General features: G+C 37.5%; 1 pseudogene; it reads left to right on the forward strand.

The window, feature by feature from the left end:
* Positions 1–828: 828 nt before the first annotated feature.
* Positions 829–7,720, forward strand: LOC131053501 (probable phospholipid hydroperoxide glutathione peroxidase; annotated as a pseudogene).
* Positions 7,721–8,549: the final 829 nt, after the last annotated feature.

Here is an 8,549-nt window from a genome sequence, read left to right on the forward strand (position 1 = left end):
CCTCAGCAATTTTTACTAATAAAAAATCATTATATAAAAATAAATATATTAATTTCTAGGTAAGAAAATTATTTTCATCAACATATATAATGAAGTCATTTCTTTAATTGATAACTACTCTTACTATTACAAAATTAATCAATTACAACCCACCTACCATTTTTATTTAAAAATGAGTAAAAATCTAAAATTCCACAAAGATAATGATTCCAATTCTTATGAAATTATAATTTAAATTAATTTCATATCATAGCTAAATTGTGAAACAACATTATATACCCAAAACTGTTTTTATAGGAAAAAAAAATATAAGAATGAAAAGTCCATCGTCCACATCACCTTTTCAACTTTTGATAGCGATAAAATACTAAAATTGTACTGTATTTAGTGTTCAAAGTACATCCAAATTGCTTATTAAACCTAGGTGAATAATTTAAGAAGTCAATCTCCATTAAATTAAAAATATAATAAATAAATTGTCCTTTATTATCAACTAAATTTAATAATAGCAATTCTACAGCGGACCCTTATCTCGTATTATATTCTTTGTGCGAGTATATGCCTTGTGGATTTTGTTCCACAACTCAGAAAAATGATTTATTTTCTTTATCTCGTATATAGTTTTCATCTCTCTTCTGTCTTCTCTGACAGATTGCTTACTCTAGTTATCGCATACTGTACTTGATAACATTTGTTGTCTTCTTGCAATGGCGGCTGATTCTTAAGCATTCCCTCATCATAAAAACCCCCTTACACACCTTAACATTATCAACTAATTACCATTATTCTGATTATTTGTATGGGCTTTTCTCCAAACTCCATTCCATCATGGGCAATAGCTCATCAAGACTGCCAATTTCTGTCCATGATTTTAATGTTAAGGTAATTCCAATGTATTAGATTGATGTTTTTTCTCTGTATAATTATTAACTCAAAGTTAAGACTAACAAAATCTTGCTGACAGGACATCAAGGGCAATGATGTGAGTCTCAGCACTTACAAGGGCAAGGTTTTGCTTATAAGCAATGTTGCATCTCACTGGTAAATTTTTTTTTCCTATATTTTGTAGAATTCTACTTATATTTTTCATTAAGCCTTGGGTGTTTCAAAACTAAGCTATTGATGCTTGGAAAATTTGAATATGTTTCCCTCTTCAATGGTGGGTGATTAATACTATCAGGAGATGAATGAATTGTATGCCAAGTTTAAGGACCAAGGTGATATGCAGTAAATATAGTCTTGTAATGTTTTCAGCTTTTAGTAGGGCTTTATCTGTGCTTTGGGGGCTTTTAGTATTAGACAGGGGAAGTAGACCGTTCTATCTAGTTCTATGAGTTTTTCAGTCTATGAAGTAGATGTATGATAGCTTTTGATTTCAATTCTGTACGTTTTTCGATTGAAAATCAAAATTATTGTATGTATAATGAAGACTTGTTAGATTAACTTTGAGATGGTGATGATGGGTTTAAAAATGCTTGAGTTTAAATCTTGGATGCTGAGAAATTCTGTAACATGGGATACATACTGGTTATACAATTTACCAGTCTGTAACTGTGAACCTCCTAAAATTATTATTAATATTGTGCAATGGGCATATTTCCTAGAAGTATCTCTGAGGTGCATTTGAATGATTTTCTGTGTGGCCCAATACAAAATAGATGTTCTTGCATGGGGAGTAGCTAAAACTAGGCTTCACTACATCTTTATGCTAGATTTGATTGTGCAGACATGACATCAGATTTCTTCCATCCTTAAGTTTAGGTACAGGTCAATAACTTATAAAGATTTTAATTATCTACAAGTTTTTACTAGACTTCCCATTCAATGATTCTCTTGGTTTTCAGGATATCAAACTTCAAGTTCAATCCTCAATTCTTTAGACAACTTATATTATTTAGAAAAACTGTTTGCAGGTTTCGAAATATTGGTGTTGGTGTAAATAATTATTCATCATGGATATTATTACACTTACTTAAGTTTACTTAGGATAATGCATTTCATAGTAGTTTGGATATGAGACACTTGGGTGTTTGTGTCACATTGGGATAGTGTGTGTAGGAGAAATTCCACCTTTTATGGTGTTGATCTTGTTATTACACTATCATATCCACTTATAGTGGAGTGATAATTCCACCTTCGATGGGTGATCCACCTCATGTGGAATATTATATTATTTCTCCTACCTACCCACACCTATTTCCTACCTACCCTTTTTTCTCATTGAGCCACATGTCATGTTTGTGTGCTCATACATCCATATGGCCTTGCCTATATAAGCAAGCCTCTATTCATTATATTGGAGATAATCCAGTTGATTGTTGATCATTTTCTATTGATGAGAATACAGTTTATTCTTGTCCCATATTATGTCTCTATCTTGTACATTTCATTGACCTCTTGATCTTGGCAAAATCCAACATGGTATCAGCGCTATTGGAGCTTCATTGATTCGTCTTGAAGAGGCATTATTGTGACGTCAAGAGGCAGATCTGAGGAGCATCATCTTTTGGAGGCGTCCTAGACCAGATCCGACCTCGCCATTGCATCCGGAAGGCCATTTCCATAAATTTTGGTTATAAAGTTGGCCTATTTTGGTGAGGAAATTTTTTTTTCCCAATTTTGCTAATCGTACGGATTTTTTGAATATTCATATATTTTTTCAAAAAAAAAAATATTTTCATTTTTCTGCAAATTGTTTGAAAAATTCGAAAAAAAAAAAATCAAAAAAAATTGAAAAAGTGATCAAAAAAATTAAAAAGAAAAAAAAATCAAAAATTGTTTTTATGGGGGGTTCGCAGACCCCCCCCCGTGCTGTACCCGTACCATTTTTTGCAGGTCATCGTCTGCCGCAGTACCTTCCCTGCTGCACCCGTACCGCTTTCTACAGACTGCTGTACCTGCCACTACCGTCCTCCGGTACCCGAGCGCTGCCTCCAACGCCACCGGCCGGATCCCGCACAACCGCCGGCACCCAGCTCCCGGGAGTTGCCTGCAGGTTCCCCGCCCAGCGCTGGCTGCGGCCCCTGGCGCCTCCCGCGTCCTCGCCTCCCGGCGCCCGCAGTGACCTCCGCTCGCAGACCGCCGCCGGCGCCGCTCCCTGCGCCCCTGCAGTGCCCAGCAGCGCCTCTGCTCCGCCGCTCCTCGACGCCCTCCGCCTCCGGCCCGTCTGATAGGTCACCGAACCCGACCACACCTTCTGCCACGTCAGCACAGCCACGCGGACAGGACAACTTCTCCGCCACGCGGCACCTCCGTACAGACACGTCGATTTTCCATACATAGCCACATGGATTACCGTACACACAGTCAGCAGTACGGACAGCCACATCACCCTCCACAATCAGCAATTCCGTACGGTACGAACATATGGTCAGTTTTGCCATGCAGTCTGTCCGTACGGTACGGACGCCCAGTCAGCCAGGCAGTGAAGTTTTGGCGAAGGTCATACGGCCGTCAAATTTAACACACTGTTTTGCTAACGTCAGTGCCACATCAGCAGGGTTTGAAAATTTTTTGACCCCCTCTCATTTGCATTTTTGATTTTGCAGTTCAACTTCAAATGGCCATAACTTGCTCATTTTTGCTCCTTTTTTGGTGCAATTTTTTTTGAAATGGGCTAGAATTTCGTGCTCTCCGCAGTGGTGAAAGAATTTTTTGATTTTGATGCACGGATTTTTTAGAAAATGCAGTTTTTGGTGACTGTCCCTGAGTAATCCCAGTTTTTGCAACTTCAGAGGCTTCGTTTGGGGTCATCCGACCTCCTTTTTAGGTGCCGTTTTTTTTGAAAGTGCGTATTTTTTTGTCTACTTTCACATGATGCTATCAGATTGATGTCATTGTAAGTATAAATTGTACTTTCAGATCTTGGCCATTTTTGGCTATCTTGGTACTTGTATATTTGCTTGAATCTCAGTTAGATTCATTGCACTATTGATTGAAGTCTCTTGTATCTCATTTGGGAAGTTGTAAAATTTGCATCATAAGCCCACTTTGCCTTGTTTTGCAAGTGGCTCATTGTAATCGCACTAAGTATAAAGTGCCAAAATCATCACTTTAGGGGGGGTACTTTGATTGATTGAATTTTGGGGGTGTCTTTTGTGCTTTTGTGCTCTTGTGTTCTTTCCTTTTTGCTGCTATGGGTTCTTCTAAGTTTCCTCTCTTAACTCCACATAATTATGCTACTTGGAAAATTGATGCATGGAGTAAACTTATGGAAAAAGGACTCACTCATTACATTGATGGAACTATTGTTGCTCCAGCTGATCCTAAGGCTGATCCAGTTGGTCACTTAGATTGGCTCACTAAAAATATCATGGCAATTGGTACCTTAAGAAAGTATGTATCAAAGGATCTCATTTTTCATATTGAGAAATGTACTCTAATCAAGGATGCTTGGCAAAAGTTTCAAGACTTGTATGGTCAAGTTGATGAGATTAGGGGATATCAAATTGATAGTGATCTCACCATGTTAGATCCCAAGAACTTTGATACTATACAAGATTATGTCACTAAGGCAAATAAGTTGAGGGCACAACTCAAAGATTGTGGCATTGATAAAAAGGATACTCAATTGATATTCAACTTGATAGGGAAGCTTCCACAAGAATATGCAGCATTTGTTTCTAGTTTCCAAACTCATAGGATGACAATGGGTTCAAGCTACAAAATGCCTACATTTGATGCTTTCAATGAAATGTTGATGATGGAACAAACTAAGTTGATAAGCATGGGCATTCTTAAGGCTTCTTCTAAGTCTCAAGCATTAGTGGCAAATCAAGGAAACAAAGGAAATCAAGGAAAGGACAACTCAAACAAGAAGAAATGGCAATCAAAGCCTAAGGAAAAAGCATCATCTTCTCCACAACAAGGAGATTCATCCTCTTCCAAGAGAGATAATTCACCAAAGAGAGAGAGACCTACTTGTGCTTATTGTAAAAAGATTGGTCATGAGGAACATCGTTGCCATACTAAGAAGATTGATGAGCTTACACATATCATCAAAAAGCATAACATTGATTTGCCTAAAGTCTACAAGAAGGATGATTCATCAACTTCCACTTCCTCACATTCAAAAGGAAAAGGGCAAGCATTCATGGCTTTTTACAAGTGGAAAGACTCACTCTTTTGGAACAAGAAAAGGAAAAGCTCTATGTGCTACTATCAGTCATGATTCAGAGAGATGGCTTCTAGATTCAGGGGCTTCTCATCATATGGCATCTTCACAATCTATGTTCTCTACATTTGAGCCTTGCACCATGCCACAGATTTTGATGGGCAATCATACATACATGGATGTGATTGGGAAAGGATCTATTGACATTGGGGATAACTCCTTCAATGATGTGTTGTGTGTACCCCACTTGACAAACAATCTCCTTTCTATCTATCAAATCACACATGGCACAACTAAGAGAGTTGTGGAGTTCACACCTGACTCAGTTTTTATTAGAGACATGGAGACTAGAGCTATCATTGCAACTGGGGTGGTTGATCATGCATCTTGGTTGTACTCCTTTTCAGATTTTGTTGATAATGATGATTTCACATTTGATGATTCTACACATGATGATCACAGTTATTGTGATGGTTCAGATTTTGAGGAGAACTTTGAACACTTGAACATGGGGATTCTCACATGTAACCCAGTTCTTGAGTCTTGTATTTCATCTTCTCATATTGATATCACATCACCTATTGTACTTGATGATGCAGATAGTGCGACAGTTTTGCCTTCATGTGATTCAGTGCAGCAGGATATTCATTGTCTTCCAGCTTCAGATTCATGGGATGATTACATGACAGATATTGCAGGTTTGTTTATGGAATCCTATATTGCAGATTTGGGAGACATCATTGATGACATTCATCTTCTCTTTAATGAAGATGATCCTTCTTCGATTGTTGTGAGGGCACACTCTGACCCTCTTGTTCATTCTCTACATGATCATTCTTTCGAGGTTGACATGATTGTGGATACTTATGTACAGAAGTTGGAGGAGGTCTCTTTATTCTTTGAGGAGACACATGAGTCTTTGGATATTGTTCTACATTCATCTTCACCAGATGTTGGAGTTCCTTTTTCAGTAGTATGGAGCAGTTCACCACCTTTGGAGGGGGTATCCTTCAGCATCGACATGGGGACACTTGAGCAGTTTTCAGAGATTCCTTTCATCATGAGTTTTCTTCATACATCTTCCCTTCATGATTGGGGAGACTTCATGGATACACCTTTGGTTTTGTTTCTTCCTAAGGGGAGGAATGTTGTTCGACGTTCGTGGAGCAGTTTCTTCATACATCGAGCTTCTATCATTGGTGCAGATTCTTCATTGAGAGAGGATCACAGTTTGACTTCTCTTCCTCTCTCATATGGGGGGGACTTTTTCCTCACATGGGGTTTTGTTCCTCACATACTTCTTTGAGAGTTCTCTTGTATAAGCTTTCATCTCTCTTTTTGGGGGAGGGTTTTTTCCCATTGGGTTTTTCTCTCTTTCCCCACTTTGTGAGAGATTTCATTGCATTGGTTTGCATGCATTTGCATTTGTGCATGGGTACCTAACATGGCCTCGTAGCCGGGACCCATCTTGCATTGCTTAGTTGCATTGTAGACTTAAGTGTATTCCCCTAAGTTGCACTTAAGGGGGGGTGTTGGTGTAAATAATTATTCATCATGGATATTATTACACTTACTTAAGTTTACTTAGGATAATGCATTTCATAGTAGTTTGGATATGAGACACTTGGGTGTTTGTGTCACATTGGGATAGTGTGTGTAGGAGAAATTCCACCTTTTATGGTGTTGATTTTGTTATTACACTATCATATCCACTTATAGTGGAGTGATAATTCCACCTTCGGTGGGTGATCCACCTCATGTGGAATATTATATTATTTCTCCTACCTACCCACACCTATTTCCTACCTACCCTTTTTTCTCATTGAGCCACATGTCATGTTTGTGTGCTCATACATCCATATGGCCTTGCTTATATAAGCAAGCCTCTATTCATTATATTGGAGATAATCCAGTTGATTGTTGATCATTTTCTATTGATGAGAATACAGTTTATTCTTGTCCCATATTATGTCTCTATCTTGTACATTTCATTGACCTCTTGATCTTGGCAAAATCCAACAATTGGCTTTCTCATGTAATCAGTTTGCCACACAAGAACCTAGTACTAATGAAGAGGTTGCAGCAATTGTGTGCACTCGCTTTAAAGCCAACTTTCCTATATTTGATAAGGTTTGCATTTCAAATCTGTTTGTGTGATATAGAGTATGTCATTTAGTATTGTTCAGGGGAAGTGAATCTGATTTGAAAGGTGAAGTTTCTGGTTAACAAGCTATTTGATTCTTTCCTGAATCAAACTTTCCAATGTTGTTATATAGGTCAATGTGAATGGTGATGATGCAGCTCCTGTCTACAAGTTCTTAAAAGCATGCAGAGGTGGTATTTTTTATGAGAACATTAAATGGAACTTTTTCAAGTTTTTGATTGATAAAGATGGAAATGTATTTGATCGATATGCCCCCACTACTTCGCCATTGAGTATTGAGGTATTTGATTCTATAACTTGAATGGCTCACTGATTCATGATGATTTAGCCTGCTTACATTTGTCAACTGTATTAAAAATGATTTAGCCTGCTTATATTTGCTAATAGTTGCAAATTTATGATTGCAGAAAGACATCAAGAAGCTGTTGGGAGTTGACCATTAGTGCTAGGATATAATATTAATAATGTTTTTAGATGTAGAGATAAATAAATGGCATTGATTCATTGAGATCTTTTCACTGAAATATAAATTATTTATGAGTTTTCTTCACTGAAATATATTTAAATTAAATATGAATTCTATTCAATAAGATGTAAATAAATTAAGTATAATTTTTTTTTATTAAAATATAAATTAAGTGAATATTTTGAAATTTTTTGATGAATAGGACTTCTCTATTAGAAAATAATATTAAAGTACATATTCACAAAAAAAGGTCGGGGAATACAAGATCATCCCGCGAGAATCTTGATCAGCTTTCTTGCCCCATACATCAGCAGGGCTAGGAGTAGGGTCCGACAACAGAAACCAAAGTAACAGGAGCAGAAGAAGGCCACCCCGAGGCAGCGCCACAATGCGGAGGAGAAGCTAAACGCACCTCCACGCGTCGTCTTCCCCACCAGAGGAGTGGCCAGGAACCTCCGACTACAAGGTCAGCGGAATGCAGTTAGCAAAAACAGAATCCGATGGCACTGGGCAACCACACAAAGAGCATTGCCCCAATGCTGAAGGAGCTCCTAACTATTAAAAATATAAATATTATTAATAATATAATTATTATAATTTAATCTTATAACATTACTGTGGTTTAATCTACATCCTATGGAGTTTATGTATAGATTTTGCACGTGATTTGCTCCATAGTATTGCCTGATATATATATTTTTTAAATTATATATAAATCCAGCATTCCACATGGTAACAGTAAACTCCATTATGGGTGCAAGCCAACTATTTCCTCAATCCTCTCATTGGACAGTTTCCTTCTTAAA

This window comes from Cryptomeria japonica, chromosome 2 (genome assembly GCF_030272615.1).
Source record: "Cryptomeria japonica chromosome 2, Sugi_1.0, whole genome shotgun sequence".
Taxonomy (NCBI): Eukaryota; Viridiplantae; Streptophyta; class Pinopsida; order Cupressales; family Cupressaceae; genus Cryptomeria; species Cryptomeria japonica.